Source organism: Fragaria vesca, linkage group LG1 (assembly GCF_000184155.1).
Source record: "Fragaria vesca subsp. vesca linkage group LG1, FraVesHawaii_1.0, whole genome shotgun sequence".
NCBI classification, from domain to species: domain Eukaryota; kingdom Viridiplantae; phylum Streptophyta; class Magnoliopsida; order Rosales; family Rosaceae; genus Fragaria; species Fragaria vesca.
This window is the reverse complement of record NC_020491.1, coordinates 21,454,511-21,480,112: the sequence shown is the minus strand read 5'-3', so window position 1 is coordinate 21,480,112 and position 25,602 is coordinate 21,454,511. Positions and strand designations below refer to the sequence as shown.

The following is a 25,602-nucleotide window of genomic DNA, read 5'->3' as shown; positions in this document are numbered from 1 at the left end:
AAGGGGCATTTTCCCAATAAAAATTATCTTTTACTAACTAAAATTTATCATTTTTACCGTTATTATAATTTTCTCCTACGAACAATCCTCCGAAAAATAACCGTCCCCCAAACCCCTCTAGGGACCAATTAAAATATAACCTCAATGACGGAGACGGTAAAATTCTTATTATAACCAAGTTAATAAATAATGTAAAAATTTAAGGGTCGGGATGTGACAGATGAAGCGTATTCAGAGGCAAGTGGGGTGGGGTAACTCGTTTACGGTGCCTTGTACAGTTGTGATTGATAGGAAAGGGAAGAGGAGAAGTAGAGTGGGAGGCTTATCGTTACATTGGGAGGATGATATTAAAGTTTCTCTACTTTCTTATTATTATTCCCATATTGATGTGATTATTGGGGAGAAGGAAGATCGATGGAGGTTCACAGGAATTTATGGCCAACCTAAAGCTGAGTTGAGACACCTGATGACCTGGGACCTTATTAGAAATTTGATGGAGAAGGAAAGTGGAGGTGTTAGGAGGAGGAAGTTAATGGATGATTTTAACGATGCATTAGGTGACTGCTCTTTGTCTGAAAAGCCTTGCTTTACATGAAAGGGTAATAGACATGGCATGTTTGTGAAGGAAAGACTAGACCGATTTGTAATGAGTTTGGGGTGGCGTAACAAATTTCCAAGATCCAGGGTTGTTCATCTTGATCCGAATGAATCCGACCACCTCCCAATTCTGTTAGAAATCCGAAAAAATAAGAAAAAGAAAACGAGACGTAAAAAAAAATTCAGATTTGAAGCTTTTTGGCTAAAAGAGGCAGAGTGCTAGTGGGGAAACTGTTTCTGAGTCTGATCCTTTTGTGAGAGTGTCCAACAAAATCGCAAATACCCGTGATGCCTTGATTAGTTGGAGTAAGGTGAAGTATGGAAGTCTGAAGATGGAGATAAAGGACATTCAAGCAAAACTTGCAGAGTTCTATGATCAATCTCTCTCGACAAACCCTAGCCCGATGAGACTTGACCTAGAATCCTGGTTACAAGAGCTGTTACATTGTGAAAAGGTATTCTGGAAGCAATGATCCAGAGTGTTATGGTTAGCTGAGTGTGACATGAACACTCATTTCTTTCACTAGAGTGCCACAAACATAAAGAAGATGAACACAATAAAGGATTTATGAGATGATAACATAATTTGGAGGGCGGAGGATGAGGATATCGAGGAAGTGGTCCTCCAATATTACAATAATCTTTTCACGACCTCAAACCCTAATGCAATGGAGGAGGTGACTGCAAACTTCTCAAGAGTGATTACGGATGAGATGAATGAAGCTTTTGAGAGGGAGGTTTCAGAGGAGGAGGTTTGGAGAGCTCTTAAACAGATGAAGCCAACAAAAGCTCCGGGCCTGGACGGTTTCGCACCATGTTTTTACCAAAGATTCTGGTCGATTGTATGCAAGGATGTGGTACATGCAATGTGGACATTCCTACAGAACGATGAGTATATAAGACACATCAACTGCACACATGTGACGCTGATACTGAAGGTGAAGACCCCGAAAACGGTTAGTCTGTCACACCACAATTTCTGAAGAAATAATTTTCAAAAATTTGGACATATACCTATCAAAAATAACCCCAAAACCTGATCAATAAATTCAAAAACTAAACTCAAAGGCTGAAGATATAAATTCTAACAAAAGCTCAACACTAAGTCAAATATTAAAATCTCCTTGCTTTTTTTTTTTTTTTAAATTTTTTTATTAATAACTCACACACCCTACATATGTCGTGAGGTTTGAACCCATGACCTCAAAGTTGTCAGTTAAACATCTTAACCAACCAAGCCACAACTCACTGACAAATCTCCTTGCTTACATTAACTTGAACAGTCAAGTAAAATGAAAACACTCACATGAGCTTAATACTGTCTACCAAAATAAAATAATAAAAGGTTCAACATCTAAACCTCTGCCACTATGTCTCCACCTCACCCCTGCTGATCATCACCTGCAGGTCTAACTCCTACACCATGAATTGGTGCACCGGGTTGTAAAACAACAAACCCGTATGAGCAATTCTCAAAAACTAACTCAACATTTCCAACAACCATTAAAACACATGAAACAATATAAGAACGATCATTAATTCCACATATCCAACACTTTTACAAATAAACATGTACCCATGAGTCCTAGATACCAATAAGGTATCTCCCATAACCTACAACAAACACATTTACCCATGAGTCTCAGGTACTAATAAGTACCTCCCATGACCTACAACAGCATACATGTACCCATAGGTCCCAGATACCTATAATGTACCTCCTATGACCTACATCGACAGACGCACTAGAACTCTTTCCTAACCGTCACCTGTCACCCGGCCAAAGGCTTGGAACGTAGTTTGACTGTCTAAACAACAAAACACAATATAATAATATCATCATAACCGTAACCAATCATCCGACCAAAGGCTTGGAACCCGGTTTGATTAATTAAACAACAAATCACAATTGAGTAGTGACATCATCAACAACACAATGAACACATCATAATAACATATCCTTTCACATAGATATATATACATATACAAGGATTATTAGGTGCGGACGTCCGTACGGGTTTTCCGTACGGATTTCCGCCGTTTCTCCACCATTCAAACGTCGGCGATGCCGTTTCTTCTCCCCGGCATGATCCCAGACCTCCCCCGACAGTGTTGGAATGAAGAAAAAGGCCGGAGAGATCGCGATCGGAGGTCCACCATGATCGGTCGTGAAGTTCTTAGTGAGATTGCTGCACAGACCTCCGATCGCGATCTCTCCGGCCTTCTTCTTCATTCCAACATCGTCGGGGGAGGTCTGGGATCACGCCAGGGAGAAGAAACGGCGTCGCCGGTGTTGGAATGGTGGAGAAACGGCAGAAATCCGTACGGACGTCCGCACCAGAAACAGACTGTATATATATATATATATATATGCAACACATAGGTATTCTCACAAGAATAATCTACCAAGAACCAACAATATTATGGTCACAAGAACCTTAAAATAATCATTAAAATAGGAAAACTTGTTTTATCTTACCTATGAGCCGTTGACGATTAAGCTCATATATTTTAAAAACAATAAAAGCATAAAAACAACAAAAGCCGTTATCTCTTAAATCTTTTTTTTAAAGGGTTTGGAACCCAGCCTAGCTGGGAGGCTCAGCCCCACCCCCGGATTTTAATTAAATAACCATAAAAATTACAATGTCTGAAAGTTACCTGACGGAACAAATAAAAAGAGAATAGGGTTATACAAAACCAAAAGAAAAAACATAAGAAAAGTAATCATTCTGGTCAACAATAAGGCCGAAAGTCTTCGACTTGGCTTTCTCCATTCCCCAAAGTGAATATGGCATCAAGAAAAGAGATAAGCTCCAGACTCATTAACCCGCCCTATGGTATGGATTACTCATTGCATCCATATGTAAAAAAGAGAGAAGATCAGTTGGGAGAGAATCATACCAAATTAAAAATGTGGATGCCAAACCGAAGTTTGTTATTTTATCAGCCACTGCGTTACCCTCATGAAGAATATGAGAATAAAGAAAATTCATGGCACGAGTTCGTTCAAGGCAATTGACCCATAAGATACGCAACGACCATGTTGGAGTAAAAGAAGAGGAAGAGAGACAAGCCAAAACACTAGTTGAATCACTCTCAAGACAGATATGATGCCACCCCAATTGATAAGCCAATTTAACCCCAAGAATGACCGCCATTAACTCAAAGAAGAAAGAACTTTATTTACCTAGTCCTTGACAGTACCCTCCAATGAAATTCCCAAAACTATCCCTAAAAGCACAACCACAAGCAGCAAGGCCTAGATTTCCTTTAGCAAGACCGTCAGTATTAAGTTTTAACCAGGGAATAAGAGGAGGATGCAATATAACAAGACGTGGAACTCGCTGAATTTTTGGCACTGGAGTGACATGTAACCCCGTTAGTAACTTATTGTCCAAAATCCCAGAAGTGTGCCCAGGCATGTGTGGAGCAATAAAACGGATCCAAGCTTTAATTGAGCGAAAAATCCTCATGAGTGAAGGCTTTTTATTCTGAAAACAAAGCTTATTTCTAGTCTTCCAAATAGCCATTAACGAAAAGAGACCACTAGCAATCCAAAGATTCATCAATTGTGAAGAGAAATGTTTACTAGTAAATGATCTCCAAAAATTAGTGAGCATACCTGAAGAAGGGAGGCCAGTACCAAAACAGCAAGAAAGCCATTGCCATACATGTTGAGCAAAAGTACAAGTGATAAAGAGCTGGGTCGATGTCTCCTCATGCCCAAAAGTCGTGCATAGCTGACAAACTGAAACCACAGGAACACCCTGCTTTCTAAGCTGATCATCAGTAGGTAATTTATTATGAAAAATACGCCATGCAAGCATAGAATATCGAGATGGTGTAGCCACCCCCCATATTTTAGAGACCCAATTTTGCTCACCAAAGCGAGGCCGAAACAACTCATATGCATTAGGGAATGAAAGAGTACCGGAACTTGAGTCTTCCCAAATAAGAACATCAGGCTCAGGAACAGTGGGAAGAGGAGTATTAATAATTTCTTGTGCCAAAAAAGGGAAAGTGGTGTGAAACATAATGGGGAGAACCCAACGTTGCTTAAAAATATAAGAAGCAACCTTCGACTTAAAGTGCTTTGAGAGATGGCTGAGTTGAAGATTGTCAATAATCACATGATTCAACCACTTGTCCGACCAAAACGAAACCAATTTACCATCACCAATACTCCACCTTGAATGTTGATAAATTAAGGGTAAAGAGACACGTAACCTAGGCCATATTGATGAACCAAAATACTTATACTTCATGTGCTTGGAGATTGAAAACCTACTACAAACAAAAACACCCCATGAAGTAGAAGTTGTGAGAATATTCCAACTTAGAGTGAGGAGGGGCTTTAATAAGAGTTGGACGCAAACCCAACCCAGCTTCATTTCTTGGGCAACACACCTACTTTTAAGAGACTATTACTAATTTCTTGATTGCCACATCCCTAGACCAAATAAAATTTCGTGCACACACTAAAAGTTGATTTAGTAAAGAAGTAGGCCATAAATAAACAAAGAAACTATGTAGAAGCATAATCTGAAAAAATGTCTTTGACCAGCTGGACCCTACCCGCAATTGAAAGGAGTTTTCCTTTCCAACTTGTTAATCTAGTCTTGGCCTTATCAGTAATAGCTTGAAGATGGTGTCAACGAGGCATACCTTTAAAAATGGGAACTCCCAAGTATGTAAAAGGAGCCACACCGGACTTATACCCTAGTAAACGGTGCACATGTTTGCGACGATATGAGTAAGACTCTCCCATATAAAAAGTGCTCTTGTCTTTGTTCACAATTTGACCAGAAGCTTCACCATAATTCTTAAAAAATAAACGCAGATTTTTTAGGGAGGCCTCATCACCTTTGCAGAAAATAATTAAATCATCAGCATAGAGAAAATGAGACATGAAGCATCCACGAGGTAGAGAAATAGGCTTGGTGATAATCTCTTATATCATCAACATCATCAAAATGACCAAAAATAATTTGGTCCCAATGTGAACCTTAGTGAGATTTACTCACCTAAACACTCTCGCTGCGTGTTTACAAAAAACACAAACGCCAAGCTCAAAACCATACTTCACAAGTCAACTAAACAATACAATTATTAACCTTAGTAACCAATCAGACTAAAAAGTAACATTTGCCCTCTTAACCCAAAACTTAATCCGAAGGTTTGCCTAAATTAGCCAACTTTCCTTCGAGACCTCCCAAGGTGGTCGATCACCCCAAAACAATACCTCTTGCAACTGTCAATTACGGCTCCTACATTCGAATTCACATGCTCAACAACCTCACACCACAACGAAGTAGCTCCAACAAATAAGCATTCCATGATCTCAACCTAGTCTTATAGTATATCAACAAGCTCACAACGACAAGAACTAGTTAACCAAAGCTACACACACCCTGCCAGACGCGCCGCCATAGGTGACGGCGAGTGGGCCCCACGTGCCACCACACAAACTCAAAATCTGATCAAACTCCCAAGAGCAAACTTGTAGATCACAGCAAAAGGAACACTTTTTATACATGAGACTAAGCTCGATTCAGCCTTGAACTGCCTCAAACAACCACCACAACTCCGCCCCCAAATCTGCAATCTAGCGCCACAAACTTCAAACTTTAGATCACAAAAGAGGCATAAACATCTCTAGAGGAAGGAGGAGAGCAAGAGTCACCAAACTCCGGCCTAAAACGTCGTCAAAAACAATGAATTTCAGACGAGACCGCCACAGCTCCTTCGCCTAGCAGAGGCGTTTAGGCGGCGAGACGACGAGCAGCGCTGCCCTAGGAATGGAGAGGAGGCCTGTGTGAACCGAACGAGACCGGCAATGGTCAAATCGGCTGCCAGACGATGGACTTCTACTCCGGCGAACCACGCGAAACTTCTCCGGTGTGGCCCTTCGCTCTGACTCAAGCCACCGTGTGAGCTGCCATAGATGGAGGAGAGTGATCGTGATACACCCCGAACCTAGTATTACTTTTATACTATGGTTTCCGATTTAATTGTAGTTTAGCAATTCGGAAATTTGTTCTTTTATTTTTGATAAAGATGGTGTAGACGAACTCGTAGACATTTAGTTACCCAAATAAGAGTTTGTAAGTGAAGGTTTTAGCTAAAATAATAAGATTTACCATTTTTGGGCTGGGGTTTTTAAGGGAAACTTACCATTTTTGTTAGGGTAGAAAACAAAAACCATCAGCCACCTTACCCTTCCCTCTCCTCGACCCCCCGACCCCGTCCAACTTCTCCTTGACAGATCGCCGCTGTCCGACCACGCCTGGCCACCACACTAGTCTTGTTCGATAGCTGGGACGCCGCTTGTCCATCTTGGAGTGGTAGCCGGCCCCAACTCGCCGGCGTTAAGGTTCGGTGACGCCTAGAAGAGGCTACCGTCATCGCTCCTTGCCCTTGCTGAATCTTCCTTCTTTGGCCACCAATTCTAGAGATCTTTGAGGTTTTTTGTAGCTCTTCTATTGGCTATTCATCCTTTCAAAAGTGGAAGATCAATTCGGAGTATAGAGCAAATCGGAGTTTTTGAGTTCTTAAGCTTTTAAGGTATTTTCTGGCCAAATCTTTGATTTCTGGGTTTCATATTAGTTATGATTGTTGTTGTGCTTGTTGAGAAGAAGAGATTGATATAAGTTTTGTTAATTTGGTTGGAGTTGATATGGTGGTGGTGTTTGACCGCCACTGCCAGTGATTGACCGCCATACATGGTGATGATTTTGAGATATTATGGTTGATTTCTACAAGGGGATTATGATGTTATAGTGTATGGTGAATTTTGGGTGATGGTTGTTGGAATTTGGTTGTTGTGTCGGAGTTAGTCTTGGTAGAGGGGGAATTGTGGAAGCTCGCCCATTTGGTTTGTTATATGCTACACTAGAACACCTCGTCAGGTTGAAGGATGTTGGTGGTAAAGTTAGGAACTATAATTAGGTTATGGGAATAGTTTGGGTGAGTGAGGAACGTGTTGGAGTTGCTTTTGTTCTTTATAATTGATATTCTTGTATTATTGTCTCGGACCATAAATCTCGCTTTGTACAGGGCGAGAGGAGACACCACGTGAGGAGAGCTCTGACTGACGACAGACTTAGCGGTCTATGTAGTGAGTGGACATTTTGGTTTTTAAATAATATGCATGCATGATTTTATAAGTTGTCCATTATATTTTCCAACCTTAAATTATAATTACAGCCTTTGAATTGGTTATGGAATTTATTTGAGATGGACATATTGGTTATGTTTTCATTAATGAACTTATGGATTTGAGCTTGGGTAAGTGAATTGGTATTTGAGTTATATTATTCTTTATGATTTTCAGATTTGAGATTACATTAAGGAATTGAGTTATCTCTAGTTTTCAAAACATGATAATCTTATGAGTTATCGATTTCGTTAAGAATTTTAACGTGTAAGACACGTTGTTGAATTTAATTAATTACCTTGCTCCTGGAATTTTCCAAGTACGGTTGGGAATCGTACTTATGCTTTATTTAAGAGTTTTGGGGAAACTCATATGATTTTATATTTTTCCTTATGCCATATTTGTTGGAATATTTATGATATCATGCTAGCATATTGTTCCACCTTTCGAGGTGATGTGACTTCCACGTTCCAAGTGGGGACACACAAGCCCTTTCCACCCTAGTGGTGATGTGATGTTGCCGGCGGCATCACGCAAGCCCTATACCTTCTCCGTCAACTCAACGTGAAGGTACAAGGAGTATGGGAGTACTTTGCCTGGGACGCAACCGAGTCTGGGAGGCTCACATGTATGGCCATATATGTTTTTTTATTTGAGTTGCAAATTTGACTAGTGGGGCTAGTCCATTATTTTGAAAGTTTCTTTTATGAGGTTTCCATTTATTTTCTTGTTGTATGTTGACTAGCGGGGCTAGTGCAAATTTTTGATATTTTTCCTTTATGATGAGTAGTAAACTGTTGCATGCATAGAATTTCTTAATTTCCGCATAAACGGAAAAACATATAAAATTTAGTTTTATATTATTTTATTCTTGGTCACTCGCTAATTGGTTTATTTTTCATCCACTCAGGCTAATGTTTTTAAATGTTTTTTCCTGGGCCTTTCGTTTTTTTCAAATGCCTAGATTGCATAGTTCCTGTTTGGCTTCAGTAGGAGTTGAGGCATAGTATTTTCCGCTGCTTTGTTGAATGTAGGTTACTTGTTAACCTATATATGTGTTGTTATTTTATTTCCTTCCTTTAGTTGCTCTGGTGACCATGTGAATTTTTTATCTAAGTTGAAGTTGTATCTAAGGGTTACGGCCCAAGTAGGGAGTTGGACTCTGGTTGTTCATGTTATGCTTTGAAGTTGAATACATGACTTGGGTTGTTTATGTGTTTTGGTGACTTGGATTATGTCGTGGGGAGCAAACGGCTCCAAGAGTTGTGGTTGATGACTATAATAGAAGTGTTCTTAATTTTGTTACATGTTGGGTTGTTCATTTTTAGACGAGGTTATGCTGAAATTTCGGTATAATCTCTTTTAAAAGTGGACCCCGCGAGACTTGCCTATTTCATTGTATGTTTTCGGGGCGGGTCTTGTTAGACCGAGCGAGTCGAACTGGACCAGTGGCAACCAAAATGGTGGCCGGACGACCGAGTTTCGTGCCGGCGACAATGAGGGTGCGCGGGTGGTTCGGGAGGAAGGAGAGAGAAGGAGTTGGGGTTTTTCTACAATTTTAGGGTTTCTAAAAACAACCCACACATTTTTTCTATTTATACTCTTTCCAAAACGGAAACTAAATTCCTCTGACTATAACTTTTTCATACGACATCCGTTTTACCCTTGTCACGTGTCTACGGATTAGTATCGTCAAACTCTACACTCTACAACTTTCATGAAGAAAGTTTTCGAAAATATCTTATGGATAAGAAAGTCAACTTTTAGCCACTTAAAATAAAGCACCTTAAAATAATTGACTCCCGAAACTTCAACTTCTCACACACGAATAAGAATTTCCAGAAAATAATCCTACATTAATTTCAGAAATAATACAAGGAAATTGATATGAAAATCTGGGATACAACACAGTCAACTTAGACCGATAAGTTTATGTAATGTCCTATATAAAATTGGCTCTAAAGTGCTTGCAAATAGATTGGAGCCTCTCTTGGAAAATCTAATTTCCCCCGGCCAAAGCGTATTCATACTAGGAAGGCTTATTACTGACAACTCGCTCATGGAATTTGAGATATCCCATTACCTAAAGAGATTGAGAGGAGGAGGTGACGGTTTTTGTGCACTCAAGGTAGATATGAGTAAAGCATACAATAAGGTAGAATGGGCGTTTCTTGCGGCTGTTATGAGGAGGATAGGATTTGGTGAAGTGTGGGTTGATATGATTATGTGATGTATTAGTACTGTTACGTACTCCTTCTTGATTAACGGTGAAGTGAAAGGAAGAGTGGTGCCATCTCGAGGGCTTAGGCAGGGGGATGTGCTCTCTCCTTACCCACTCTCTAAACTTATTATGAAGGCTGAAGAGAATGGTCAACTGCATGGTGTTTCCGTCACACCTCGGTTCTTTATTTTACGGTTATTTACTTTTGGTATTACTTTGGTATTTTACCGTGTTGAGTAACCGTTTACCGTTAAGGACCCTGGAGTTGATTTTTTGTAATAAAATTATTTTGGGAAAATTTCTTAAAGGAGGTTGTAGAGGACGTTAATACGAATTCGTAGACATACTATACGTTAAAATCGGAGTTAGCATGAAAAAGTTATCAACTAAAAGGGTAAATTTTGAGTTGGTAAAAAGGGGGCCAAATTTAATGGGTTTTATTTTTTGGTTGGTGTTTAAGTTGGACCGGATAGATGTGGAGAAGCCCAACACCCACCCACACTCTCTCTCTCTCCCTCTTCCTTCTCTCTCTCTCCCGTGAACTCTCCTTGACCCGCCGAAGACCCAGCCTCCGTCTGCCGCCGTCCGGCCACCATAAACCGCTGGACCAGCTCCGTTCGGACCCCCGTCATCTCCTCTCCCTACCTGGGCTAGGGTCTGAGCCGGCGACGCCACCGGATGGGAGGAAAACTCCCCTAAAGACCCGACTGCCCCTTCATCGGAGCTCCCTCCTCCGGCCACCATAACTCGGGATTTTTGGCTCATCTTGAAGCTCTCATCAAGGTTAGTAATCTCTCAAAAGGAATTGGCTCAATTCGATCTTGGTAGGGAGAAATGTATAATTGAATCCGGTATACTTAACCCCGGTAAGGGTAGTGGGTAAAGCGGAAGAGTTTTGGGTGTTTAAATTTAAGTATTTTTTTTCCAGAATTGAAGTTTGGTCCTAAGCATGGTTGTTGTGCCAGGATTCGAGGAGACTTCACTTTAGTGGCGATTCAAAATTCATCAGGCTTAAGCCTAATTCTGTGAGTGGACATTTTGGTTTTTAATTAATATGCATGCATGATTTTATAAGTTGCCAATTATATTTTCCAAGCTTAAATTGTAATTTCGGCTTATGAAATGGTCTTTGAATTTATTTGATTTTGATGCATTGATTAATCTTTGCCATGATTTATGGAATTTATTTGAGATTGGCATATTGGTTATGTTTTCAATAATGAACTTATGGATTTGAGCTTGGGTTAGAGATTTGGTGTTTGAGTTTTATTATTCTTTATGATTTCCGGATTTGAGATTATATCCAGATTTGCATATTGTCTAGTTTTCGAAAGATGATAATCTTTTAAGTTCAATTATTTCTTTGAGCATTTTAACGTGTGGGACATGTCGTTGAATTTAATTAATTTCTTTGCTCTTTGAATTCTTTGAGTACGGTTGGGAATCGTACTTATGCTTTAGTTATGAGTTTCAAGGAAACTCACATGGATTTATGTTTCTTTATTTATGCCATACTTGTCGGATAATATATTACTAATGCTAGCATGTTGTTTTGCCTTTCGAGGCGATGTGGCTTCTACGTTTTAAGTGGGGTTACTCAAGCCCTTTCCACCTTCGGGTGATGTGATGTAGTCGACGACATCACGCAAGCCCTACACCCTCTTTGTTGTCATAACGTCAAGGTGTAGGGAGTATGGGAGTACTTTTGCCTGAGAGGCTCACTTGTATGGCTATAGCTGCTTCTTATTTAATATTTGTTGTCTTGACTAGCGGGGCTAGTCCATCTTTTCGGTATTTCATTTTACAAAGGTCTTTATTTACCTTTAATGTTGTTTTTGACTAGCGGGGCTAGTCCGTTATTCTGGTACTTTCTTTTACGAAGGTTATTACTTATCTTTGTCGTTAATTTGACTAGCGGGGCTAGTCTATTTTCTTGGGATTTTTTTTATGAAAGTTTTATCAACACTTGCATGCAACGGATTTCTTGATTATTGGAAAATGGGAAAGTAATTAAGTTTGGTTAGTTATGTTGCGATCAGTTACTTGATTATTTATTGTCCACTCGCTCTAACGTTTTTAAATTACTTTCCCCTAGGCCCTTTGATTTTAAATGCCCAGTTTGCAGGCTAAGTCTAAGTGAGGTCGAGCCTACATGGAGTCGAGGCATAGTCAGAGGCTGCTTCCGCTTATTCTTTATTCATTGTTTTTCTTTCATTATAGATATGCTCTGATAACCATTTGAGATAGTTATTAGTTGATTAAGACTTGTTGTATTTTTGGGAGATGTGTTGAACTTGGGGAGCAGGAAGGCTCCAGGTGTTGAGGCTGGTTTGTTTGTTTATAGAAGTGTAAGTTGGATTTTTCAGGTAAGGGTTGTCCATTTTAGGTAGATTAATTATGCCGAATTTTCGGTAAATTTTCCTTGGAAGTGGACCCCACAGGATTTACCTCAGGTTTCAGGGTGAAATTCGAGGTGGGTATTGTCAGTTTCAATATGCCCTAATGCTCCAATAAGAAGTCATTTGTTGTTTGCAGATGACTCGTTTATTTTTTTAGGAGATGAGGAGGAGTGTGGGGTTGTGAAAGAGTTGCTGCTCTCTTATGAGCGTGTTTCGGGCAAACAAGTTAATTTTCAGAAGAGTAGAGTTTCTTTTAGCTAGAATGTGCACATTGATAAGCAATTGGAGCAATCGAACAGTTGCGCACTACGTCAATTTTGCCTTCAGTTGCCCGTCGTCTGATCAATTTTTTGCGTGTAATCGCGTTGTCATCTGATAAACATTCAGACGACATGCAAAATCTGTCGTCTGATAAACTTCATGCGACATATGATATAAACACATCTGTCATGTGTATGCGTCTAAATATGCAACAAACTCAAATTATCTGTCGTTAGACAATGATTATAACGACATAAAAGTGTCATTGAAATTACTTTTATATTCAAAAGTGATCAACTGTATGTCGTCTCACACCAATTCAAACGTCATTTGTCTGTCGTCTGATATCTATCTAAGACGACATCTACTATTATCTTTTTTTATTTTAAGACGACATATAAATATCGTTTGAAAGATTTAGAGACGTCAAAGGCTTAGTTTGGTATTGTGGTTTAAAAACTTAATTTTTTAAAAAACTTAGTTTTAAATAAGCAACCCCCACCTGATTTTTAAAATCGTGGTTATTTAAACTAAAAAGTTTTATATAAGCAGGTTTTAAAATTTTACCAAACAAAAAATTTATTCAAAATGGTGATTATAAGTGATTTTAATTCCCAAAACGCAATACCAAATTGGGCCAAAGTCTATAGGGTCATCTATTGTCTGATTTCAATCTGGATGTTAATTCTATTGGATTTTAATGTCTCAACAAAAGCACAACATAATTCAGAAATCTCAAATTTATTCTTACTGCCAAACACTAACAAATTTTACAAAGAGTTATTTGTTCTAAAGAAACCTATAAGCTATAACAACAATAAGTTATAACATCAAAAACCAAGTCATATCACTGAATTGAGAAACCAATCCTTATCACTGGATGGTGACATAAAACCTCAAAAGCTCTTACATTGGTGATATGTCATACTTAGAATGTCTTTCACATCAAATCCTAAATTGAATTATCTTGCCCCAAGTCCCTGATGTTGCTCATTATGAGTAGGCACTGGAGAGCTCTATTCAAATCACTGCTCTGCATAGCCAAATCAAACTCCAACCTACAAAATGAGGATAACAGTATAAGTTTCAAAATGAGATGAAATGGAAACTACTTAGATGATGTAGTAATTTAGGAAATGAGTTGAAATGACATTTAATGTCATATAATTGCAGAAAATGATTCAATATAGGAATAATCCCTAATGTTTCAATATGCCAGACCAATCACTTATTCAATCGACCTTATAGAATGACATACAAGTATCAATATATAGCCAAGTTAATACACAGTTGATCACCAGAAAAATTATACTTATATGCAGGAAATAAAAGACAAATGAAAAATTATGAATAAGAAAAAGAAGAGAACACTGTGACATGAAATATAAAACTGCCTGAATTAATTAATAGTATACCTCTTAGATATTCCAAGCAAATGAAATGCCTCAGTAGCATAACCCACACCTCTTAGATATTCCAAGCAAATAGTGATGTACACATGTATATGGATAAAAAATGCAGATGTAAACATCTAAACAGTTGCACATGCATTCATATACAAACATGAAAATAGTGCACGGCTTCCAAATGCATACCACAAGTTTTTCATGATGAAGCCACTTCTGTTCTTCTACCTGCAACCGCAATGCTTCAGTAATCCATACATTGCTCCTGCAAGTGCATAGAAAAAAAAAATCATGTTTATATTACAGATTAATAGCTCAAACATATATAAATCAGTAGACATGCAAACTTGAAAAATAAACTTTTAGTAGCTAGTAGCTACTGCTACTCTGATTCCTTGGATTTGCAACTTAGAATATAAATTTCTTTAACCATTTATAGAAATAATGGCAAAAAACAGTGACTAAGAGTTAACCTCTTTTGGTATCTCTGTTAGGTTGAAGGAGCCATCAGTGGAACTCTCATCAACCCAACGCACTCTCTGATACTATCATAAACTTACAAAGACCAAATCCTGGTAAAGAACATATAAGAATAAGCCACTATGCACACAAAATCATTATACAACATTTGGGTGCTACATATAACTGAAATTATATATCTATATCTATATATGAGTATAAATTCATATAAAAAAAAGTAGAGTACGTAGACATAAAGGGATGGCATTATAAACAAACCAACCTGAAAAAGATGATTAGAATGTGAGCGGTAGATTCACAATTAACAACACCTCGAATGGTAATTTACTTTACAAGCACACACATAGTTTCCTTGATCAAAAACCAATACAATAAACCTAATTGATGAAATGAAAAACATAACGTTTAAAACATGCATATATATGAGCATCTGTACAGGTATAAACTCAGAGCAACAGAATAACAATGAAAGAGAGAATGAACTCACATAAATTATTAATTATGAGTCTGGTTAGTAGAAGTCTTGTTCTAGTCAAATTTATCTATTACATAAAACCATAAAGCCTGATGGAACTAATATAATTTGCATAGATTTGCATCATGTACCTAAATACATCTAGAAGTTTACAATGCATAGATAAGTGTACATATAGCTATGTGCCAATGTAGATCTTAACTTCTACAAATTTTATACCTGCAATTCAAAAAGAGATAAATGATTACCTGCACTTACTATGGAAAGAAGAAATAATCCTAAGCTGATTGCTTCTTCTCAAATCCTCCAACACAAAAGTTAAAAATGCAACAGATGAGTGCTTATAAAAGAGTTAGAGGAGGCAAAACAAGTTTTTACCTGCAATCCATTATTTTAACATCTGTATACCCACATTATGATCCAATGACAACCATTACACCATCACCTTGCTCTTGCTCACTTTCTGGTCAAGGACTGTTCTCGAGTCCCTGAAATTTCCCACATAAAAAACATCGACCATTTGTTAACATCACAAATTAGATATTAAGTCAAAACCCCAACGTAATCACACAAAATCTATGAAACTAGAATACATAATCCATTATTCATAATCCCTCACTGCAGCTCTACACATTACTACAAAAAAAAAATTGAGAACATGCAATGTAGCCCAGTGAGGCAATTTAACAAACATCTGGTGTGCATAAGATCAACATTCGACAAACATCCCAAGACGAAGTACCAACCCTTCTCAATTTCGTCCTCGACTCCTTTAATATGAACACAACCCACTAAACCCAATACTCATTGTGAACATAACCTACCACACTGTCACACCCCGGTCCCGGCTCCGGCGGGTTTTAGGTACCGGACGCCGTTCTCGAGGCATGAACGAGTGTTACAAAGCGGAATGTAAATAAAATTTTATCTTCTAGGCTCTTCACTCTAGGCATGTCGTCTACCATTTTCCCGACTCGATACAACCTAAGTATTTTTCTGCAAAAAATATCAGATTTGGATGGGTGAGCATAACCACGCGCTCAGTGAGTAGACCAATGTAATATGCTCGCAAAGCCATGTCATTTTACACATGCTACAAAATACGTATATCGTATACACATCACTTCACACAATTCATCACATCGCACAATCCCTTCTTATTGGATATCCTTCAATTTAGTGATCCCCACGGGAACCTAATGACCTTCAAGTCCTATACCTCTGTGTGTCACATCCTTACTTCGGCATAACCAATCAAGAAGTTCACATGTTCCATGACTAGTCAAACAATGGATCCAACACAAAAATATATATAAACTCCACATATTTCGCAAATCGACATGCTTTACTCGAAAACAGAGAGATATTTTGTAAATAGATCAAATCATGATTTTTGACTATTTTAATAGCAAATAAGAATATTTGAAACATATTACACAAATCCACTCACCTCGATAGCATCGAAACCCCACCACGAATACCGATCGTAAACCGAACCACCTAAAACGAGCCATCTAGAATCACCGTTGGATCTAGCCCAAACTTCTAGGATAGAAAGAGGACATCGATATGAAATCGTAGCCCTTCGCGGATTCAGAATCGGAGTTACGAATCAAAAGTTATGATCCACCGAAGTTTAGTCGTAACTCTAGAAAGAGAAACAACTAGAGAGAGAGTCTCAAAATTATGGCAAGAAAGCTGAACAGGGTCAGCTATTTATAGGCACAATAAGCAGACATAAAAATTCGGTTCAAATCAATGGGCCAAAAGCAGGTCCTTCACTCTTCTAATAATACAACACCTAATGGACACATGTCATTCCATGACTCATCAACTTCCTCATCATCTGCCATGTAACAACCAACAAAGAAAATCAGCCCAATAGCCACACGTGGGTGTGCTGCAACTTGGGGGCTAAGTAAAGAAATGACCAATAATGATGTGCCATGTCACCATTTCGGTAAATTTAGATGAAACTTCGAAAAATCGTTAAAAATAGTTCGGGAATCGAAAAATTCACCAAAATATATGGCGAACTTATGGTGACCTCTACTTTCTATTTCTAATAAGAAAAAAAAAATCAATTTTGAGAAATTTCAAAATTCGGCATGTTACAATCTACCCTTCTAAACAGAATTTCGTCCCCGAAATTCAACACACCTTCAAAAACCAAAAACACTTATGGCTCTACACTAAGACGCTAGAATCCTAATCTACCACCGATCCTGGGGTTCTAATCCCTGGTTTGCTCTGATACCATTCTGTCACACCCCGGTCCCGGCTCCGGCGGGTTTTAGGCACCGGACGCCGTTCCCGAGGCATGAATGAGTGTTACAAAGCGGAATGTAAATAAAATACTATCTTCTAGGCTCTTCACTCTAGGCTTGTCGTCTACCATTTTCCCAGCTCGGTACAACCTAAGTACTTTTCTGCAAAAAATATCAGATATGGGTGGGTGAGCATAACCACGCGCTCAGTGAGTAGACCAATGTAATATGCTCGCAAAGCCATGTCATTTTACACACGCTACAAAATACGTATATCGTATACACATCACTTCACACAATTCATCACATCGCACAATCCCTTCTTATTGGATATCCTTCAATTTAGTGATCCCCACGGGAACCTAATGATCTTCAAGTCCTATACCTCCGTATGTCACATCCTTACTTTGGTGTAACCAATCAAGAAGTTCACATGTTCCATGACTAGTCAAACAATCGATCCAACACATAAATATATATAAACTCCACATATTTCGTAAATCGACATGTTTTACTCGAAAACAGAGAGATATTTCGTAAACAGATCAAATCATGGTTTTTGACTATTTTAATAGCAAATAAGAATATCTGAAACATATTACACAAATCCACTCACCTCGATAGCATCGAAACCCCACCACGAATACCAATCGTAAACCGAGCCACCTAAAACGAGCCATCTAGAATCACTGTTGGATCCAGCCCAAACTTCTAGGATAGAAAAAGGACATTGATATGAACTCGTAGCCCTTCGCGAATTCAAAATCGGAGTTACGGATCAAAAGTTATGATCCGCCGAAGTTTAGTCGTAACTCTAGAAAGAGAAACAACTAGAGAGAGTCTCTCAAAATTATGGCAAGAAAGCTGAATAGGGTCAGCTATTTATAGGCACAATAAGGCGACATAAAAAGTCGGTTCAAATCAATGGGCCAAAAGCAGGTCCTTCACTCTTCTAATAATACAACACCTAATGGACACATGTCATTCCATGATTCATCAACTTCCTCATCATCTGCCACGTGACAACCAACAAAGAAAATTAGCTCAATAGCCACACATGGGTGTGCTGCAACTTGGGGGCTAAGTAAAGAAATGACCAATAATGATGTGCCACGTCACCATTTTGGTAAATTTAGATGAAACTTCGAAAAATCGTTAAAAATAGCTCGAGAACTCGAAAAATTCACAAAAAAATACGGCGAACTCATGGTGACCTCTACTTTCTATTTCTAAGAAGAAGAAAAAAATTAATTTTGAAAAATTTCAAAATTTAGGATGTTACACACACAAACCTCGCATCCCTAATATGAACAAAACCCAGCAAAAGCAAATTTCAAAGAAAATTCTATATTTGAACCCTAATTTCCCAAACCCAATCCAAGCAAACACTAAATCAGCTTATAATGAGTCAAAGAGCTTACCGGCAGAGACAACAGGGAACCCAAAATCTATGTGCGCACTGAAGTTCGTCTTTTGTCAAACCCTAATTTTGTGGCTGGCCAATGGATCGAGGGTGGGAGATCGAAATGGGTTCTTCGTGGGGATGAGGTTCTTTTGGTTCAAGGGACTGAAGCAATGAGATTTTAGTTCGCTCAAGGACAGATCTGGTTGAGGGCGCTGGGTTTTCAGTTTTCTCTTTGTTGAGAATGAGAGTTGTCGGGGAGAGAGAATGACAATTGAGTTCAAACCAAAAAAAGAGAATAGATAGTTGATTTAAGTAAAAACCACCGCCAGACAAATTTTTTTTGTTTTAAAGAGACGATACTCTTCTGTCGTCTTAAAATATTCATATCAATTGTAAAATTTCTCTTGTTTTTAAGACGACAAATGGTTGTCGTCTCATGAACACGCTAGTTTTAACTGTCTGCGGGTTGCTACATTCAGACGACAGAATTTTAAATGTCTGTCGTAAAATTTAATCAGACGACAGTAAAAACGACTTCTGTCATCTGATACCTGTCGTATGATTGCGAAATTGGCGTAGTGGCGGGTTAAACGAGTGGCAAAGCCATGATAAATATCTTGGTCTCCCAACCGAGATTAATCATTCAAAAGAAGAAGCATTCTGCTATGTGAAGGAGAAAATCGACAAACACATGAAAGAGTGGAGGGATAAGACCCTTAGTGTAGCGGGAAAGGAAGTCCTAATCAAAATTGTCTTGCAAGCCATTCCCAATTATGTGATGAGTTGTTTTGAACTACCAAAGCACCTTTGCTCGGCTATGCACTCTTCTCTTGCTAAGTTTTGGTGGGGTGATATAGGGGAAGAAAGGAAAATACATTGGCTCTCCTAGGAATGGTTATGCAAAACTGTGATACTCTGAAAATGTAGAAACTAAATTATATATATATATATGAACACAAAAAATTTGAGGATTCGGTCAAATTCATATCGACACGTTATAAATGATGGTTGGCAAGAAATATTTTCGAAATCGATGAATAATAAGAATGCTCAAAATGTTATTCGAATTTTTTGTGACAAGGTAAAGTCAGTATTTATGATGGTTTATGAGAAGTTCCTGTATTCATAAGAAGAACTATTTATCGGGACTTTCCAAAGTTTTGAGATTATGAAAGTTTATTTAAATATCGTGATAACCCGTATTTTAGCTATAAAGTTAATAGCAATTTGAGTAACCATATGTGGAATTAGTGTTCAATTATGCCACATATAGCTTTTGTATCAACTTGATGAATATGATCATTGGTGACATCATATGAGTATATATGAGACAAAAAATACATTTTTTTTTTGTAATAAAATAGATATTATTAATATAAATAATGTACAAAATAGAAAAGAGAAGAGAGGTCTAGAAAGGTCGGTGTCAAAACCGACATCAGCCCTCTCCCGAGATAAGAGTGGAAGGGGATTGGATCAAGGGCGATCCTTTCGGGAAGGATCGAGCATCCTCAACCCGAGAGAAGAGGAAGGCTTCTGAGGCTTATTTATCTTAAGACCCTTTATCAAGACAGAGAGAAGAGGGACGAGGGGCATCTGATTGGGAGGTCCAACAATTGTAGACTGGTCTTGGCGGTGAGCTCTTATATATGTATCTGCTAGAGTTTAATAGGGTATTTGAATTCGGTAGGTAGCAGATATGATAATTACTGTTACAGTGCAGGGTGACCACCGAGTGTGGGGTTTACGGCTGAGTACCGATGATATCGCTGTATGTGGGAGTTCTGTTGCGTACGGAGATTTACGGCTGAGAGCCGGGGATTACCAATGTGTGCAGTGAATTATTGATGTGAGCAGTGGATTTCCACATGTGCAGGTATTGTCATTACGGTTTTGTGCAAGTGTTATTTTTTTTTTGTAACGTGTTCTTGATGAAATCTAGAAATTAAACCCAAAAAGGACACCTAACCAGGAAAAAGAAGAATGGAAAGAAATGAAACTAAAATTTGTGACAATGGTCTATTTGATTGGTAAGACCATGAATATGGTCAGTTCTCAGTGGAACTATGGATGCTAAGACTAGGTACGGTATTCGTCCAAAAAAAAGACTAGGTACGGTCTAGCTGTCTTACAGATACATGGTTTTCAATTTAGTTTGCTCAAGTCACTGAGCAGTTGCTGGAAAGTTACTAAGGTTTGGTTTTTGGTCAAGTCATTGAGCAGTTGCTGGAAAGTTACTCAGGTTTGATAGACATATACGGTGATGAATCAATAAGTGAAAACAAAGATTTTGATGCTTAACGAGTTTCTGAGGAATAGAGTGAACTAATGGATATTTTAAATTGATCAAATTGTAAATCGGTTTACTGTTTGAAAGGGCTTATGGTTGATGAATATTGCAAAAGGATAATCTATACCTTCAGTGTTAACTTGATGATCCACATTGTGCTTTTATTATCAGGATTCTCCAAGTTTTCTAATTAAATCTGACCATTCATGTCAGAAAGCGGTAAGAATAAAAGGAACCAGAGTATGAATGGCATTCTTACATTTTGGTGCAATGTGGTGATTTTAGTCACAAAGGATTGACTAATTAGGCAAATGAGCAAATACTTAAATCTGGATTACACTGACAATACCAGAGCAAACTTCGAAAGTATATGTTATAGATTGTGTTAGGTCTCATATGTCTGAGACTTGATTACTACTATCATGCATCACCACATACTCTAATCTTGTTTACCCAAAACATCTTTAGACCCACCAAGATTTATGCTTTACACTTTGGTGTATTATTTTCATTGCTCTTCTTGAGCAATATAGTCTTACTGCACTTGCTAATTTTTTTTAAATTTCGAGGACAAATTTTTTTTTAAGGAAGTGGGTTTGTAATACCTGATTAGTCCAAAAAAAATTAATAAAAATAAAAAATAATGACAAATATATATATATATATATATATATATTTATAGAAGAAGAAGGAGGATGGGTCGAGAAGATACAAGAAAAAGAGGGAGAAGATCTCTCTAGACAACCTTGACCTCCTTGATTTTCTCTTACCGACTTTCTGGATTTTTCTTCCACCGACCTTTGGGGATATTTGTAGGGAGAAGGTTGGAGAGAAATGACACGGTGCTCCACTGACGCTGTGACACGCGATTGAGACCGATGATTTCTTCTCTCAGTCTCAACTATACAGGGGCTCGAGAAGCTTCAAAGCTTCTAAACCCCTAATCGATGTCTTTGTCAAGCCACGAGATGGACGGGAAGATCTCATCCAATTCCTCCTTTTACTACGGTGCTGCCACAATTTTGATAACACAATTGATGGGTGTTCCGACTCTGATTGGTTGTACCTGTGGTGAGAGACTTCAAACTTGGTTCTCATGTCAGGATTTATGTCAGGTATTGTTAGTTCTAAATTGAATCGAGTTTTGAATAAATTAGTGAATTTTGGGAACTATATTCTTGAATTAATCTGGGTCAGAGCAGAGATATGATTGCTAGGGATAAGCTGTGGGGGAGATATATGATTCTACGTGGTTGTATTTCCCATAATCTTAAGTTTTAACAGCTTCATATTGATCGCTATGAATGACTTTTAGCTAAGTGTTTGATTATGATTGATCTTTTGTAATCGTATCTGGTGTTTGGGATGCTGAGGATTATGTTTTCTGATTTGCTTTGATGTCTTTCGGTCATTGGGTTTTCTTGTTTTTGATTATGAGTATCATAATAATGGTTACCCAGGTAGTATGAAGTACCGAGTTTAATGTTGTGGTGAATGCAAATTGCTCTGGTGACTTTTGATTTGAAATATTATCTTTGTTATGACTTAGATGTTCAGTTTCAAGGCAGCATGAGGAATGAATCAAAAATTTGGGACGTCAGAATTTGAAAGCTCAAAGTGTATGAACCATTGTCTTCTTGAAGTGTTTTGGAGTATACTTATGGTTCTTTTCAAGTTGTTATAAACTGAAATGACTGATATGGGGCTTTTAGTATTTGTTCTTCCTTGATTTCGAGAGTGAGTGTGATGGTCAGGATACCATTGCATTGAAAATTTAAAGATCTATGTTCATAAGTTATGTGCAGCACATCCAATGGTGCGATATGTGGGTAAGTAGTCTCCTCTAAAGTTGTTGTCTTGAATTAGAAGGAATATTCATACATTATTTAAGAATTTTATATATTTTAAGAAATCACAATTGAGGTGCTATAACTCCAAGTGCTATTTGGGTTACTGTAAAGGATGTTCTTCTGGCAATATCAGATGCCTATACTGATAGTCTGTTACTTTAGATGAGTTGTCAAATTTGTTTAGTCTTCTTAAGCTTTGTGATTTGGTTAAAGATAGCTAAACCCTTATTTATCATAAGATTTTGTAAACTGTGGGTTGTTAATGTATTTTTATGTAGCATAGGGCAACTGGGTTGTGTTTGAATTTTCAGTAGGATTTGATGACTCCTATTGATATGAAATCTTATGGACTCGTAATTCCATATGTCTACTGTTAATCCGGAGAATTATGTGTTTTTTTACCGGGTCACTAATTATTGAAGTTTTGCAGAAGTACAACTCTTCATGGAGATTAACCAGGAATCCAGGATTCATACGTGATTTTGAAATTGTCTGTTTTTCTTCTCTTCATAGTTACTTCATTATTTGTGTAAATATGTTTGCTGGGGATCTGTATACGTAATGTATATATAACTATATATTGTTGGATATCTGTATATGTAATATGTATGTAATCGCATATGCATACCGAGCAAAACCAAGAAAAGGATCGAAGCCAAGAAGAGGATCCATGAATTTCTGCTCCCAGTTTTGTTTATTGGGTTGGACCGAGGAACATAATAACCTCTGAACTACAAGTAAGCTCAGGACCTCTGGTTACTAGACACACAAAGGGCAGAGTTTCGTCTATAGAGGCAAGGAAGCTAGAGGCGATTAATACTGGAATATGTGTAATTACATATCGGCAACAAAGCCGAGGGAAGATCTATCGGCCTCTACTGCCAGGCTTGACCAGGTACTATTGTTATCATTTCAGCTTATTTTTACAGATTGATATGTCTTCAAACTGCTGGACTAAATTAAATTGTTTGTGTATAACTGGTATAAGTGCGTAACTTACTTCAAAATGTGTTGATAAGTATTCAGTTCATCTTGCAGACTCTATTACATTGTGGAACTTCTGAGAATTTTCGAACCTTCTTTTATTGACTGATATATGAGTGAAAGTGAACTTTTATAGTTGGACCACCTTGCTTGATTGCTATTCAAGTAGGCCACTAATTCTTTTGAGTTGTTTGCAGAAGCCATTGGTTTTTGCAGGTTCAGCTTCATTAAATTACAGAAAGTTGAAGGGAAAGAGCTTCTCTTTGAAGTGTTGCTGCAAGCAACCAAGAGAGGGAGTGACAGGTGCTTTTTAGGTGAATTCTCTTACCGCTTAATGCGGGGATTACTACGCTTGACGTGGGGTGTAGGGATAAGCAAGTAGGGATTGTGTCTCCCTTGGGTGAAAGGCCCTAAATCTGATTGGGGCTCGTGGTGTATGAGCGGATAATTAAGTAGGGATTGTGCCTTCCTAGGGTGAAAAGCCCAGAACCCAATCAGGATGCCGCGGTGTGCGGCGGATTACCGCTGTGAGCGGGGTTTACGGCCTAGTGCCGGGTTTTACCGCGGATTGCGGGGTTTACCACCAAGTGTGGGGTTTACGGCCAAGTGCCGGGTTTTACTGTTAGAGTGCAGGGTTACCACCGAGTGTGGAGTTTACTGTTGCGTACGGAGATTTACGGCTGAGTACCGATGATATGGCTGTATGTGGGAGATCTGTTGCGTACGGAGATTTACGGCTGAGTACCGATGATATCGCTGTATGTGGGAGATCTGTTGCGGAGATTTACGGCTGAGAGCCGGGGATTACCAATGTGTGCGGTGAATTATTGATGTGTGCAGTGGATTTCCACATGTGCAGGTATTGTCATTACGGTTTTATGCAAGTGTTATTTTTTTTTTTGTAACGTGTTCTTGATGAAATCTAGAAATTAAACCCAAAAAGGACACCTAACGAAGAAAAAGAAGAATGGAAAGAAATGAAACTAAAATTTGTGACAATGGTCTATTTGATTGGTAAGACCATGAATATGGTCAGTTCTCAGTGGAACTATGGATGCTAAGACTAGGTACGGTATTCGTCCAAAAAAAAGACTAGGTACGGTCTAGCTGTCTTACATATGCATGGTTTTCAATTCAGTTTGCTCAAGTCACTGAGCAGGTGCTGGAAAGTTGCTCAGGTTTGATAGACATATACGGTGATGAATCAATAAGTGAAAACAAAGATTTTGATGATTTTGATGTTTAACGAGTTTCTAAGGAATAGAGTGAACTAATGGTGGATGAATGTTGCAAAAGGATAATCTATGCCTTCAGTGTTAATTTGATGATCCACATTGCTTTTATTATGAGGATTCTCCAAATTTTCTAATTAAATCTGACCATTCATGTCAGAAAGCGGTAAGAATAAAAGGAACCAGAGTATGAATGGCATTATTACATTTTTGTGCAATGTGGTAATTTTAGTCACAAAGGATTGACTAATTAGGCAAATGAACAAATGCTTAAATCTGGATTACACTGACAATACCAGATCAAACTTCCAAAGTATATGTCATAGATTGTGTTAGGTCTCATATGTCGGGACTTGATTACTACTATCATGCATCACCACACTCTAATCTTGTTTACCCAAAACATCTTTAGACCCACCAAGATTTATGCTTTACACTTTGGTATATTATTTTCATTGCTCTTCTTGAGCAATATAGTCTTACTGCCCTTGTTAATTATTTTAAATTTTGACGAAATTTTTTTAAGGAGGTCGGTTTGTAATACCTGATTAGTCCAAAAAAAATTAATAAAAATAA

The 25,602-nt window shown here is 38.2% G+C and overlaps 2 non-coding genes across 3 annotated transcripts; both read left to right on the top strand.

Annotated features, from left to right (window-relative positions):
* Window positions 1–20,192: 20,192 nt before the first annotated feature.
* LOC101310552 lies at window positions 20,193–21,600 on the top strand. 2 transcript variants are annotated; one of them, XR_183805.1, is made up of 2 exons: window positions 20,193–20,305; window positions 20,389–21,600. It is a non-coding gene; the product is annotated as an uncharacterized LOC101310552 (transcript). The 2 variants fall into 2 exon arrangements; XR_183804.1 differs by having other exon boundaries at window positions 20,284–20,305; window positions 20,394–21,600.
* Window positions 21,601–22,759: 1,159 nt separating this feature from the next.
* On the top strand, window positions 22,760–25,368 carry LOC101311040. Its single transcript, XR_183807.1, has 3 exons — window positions 22,760–22,789; window positions 23,241–23,705; window positions 23,992–25,368. It is a non-coding gene; the product is annotated as an uncharacterized LOC101311040 (transcript).
* Window positions 25,369–25,602: the final 234 nt, after the last annotated feature.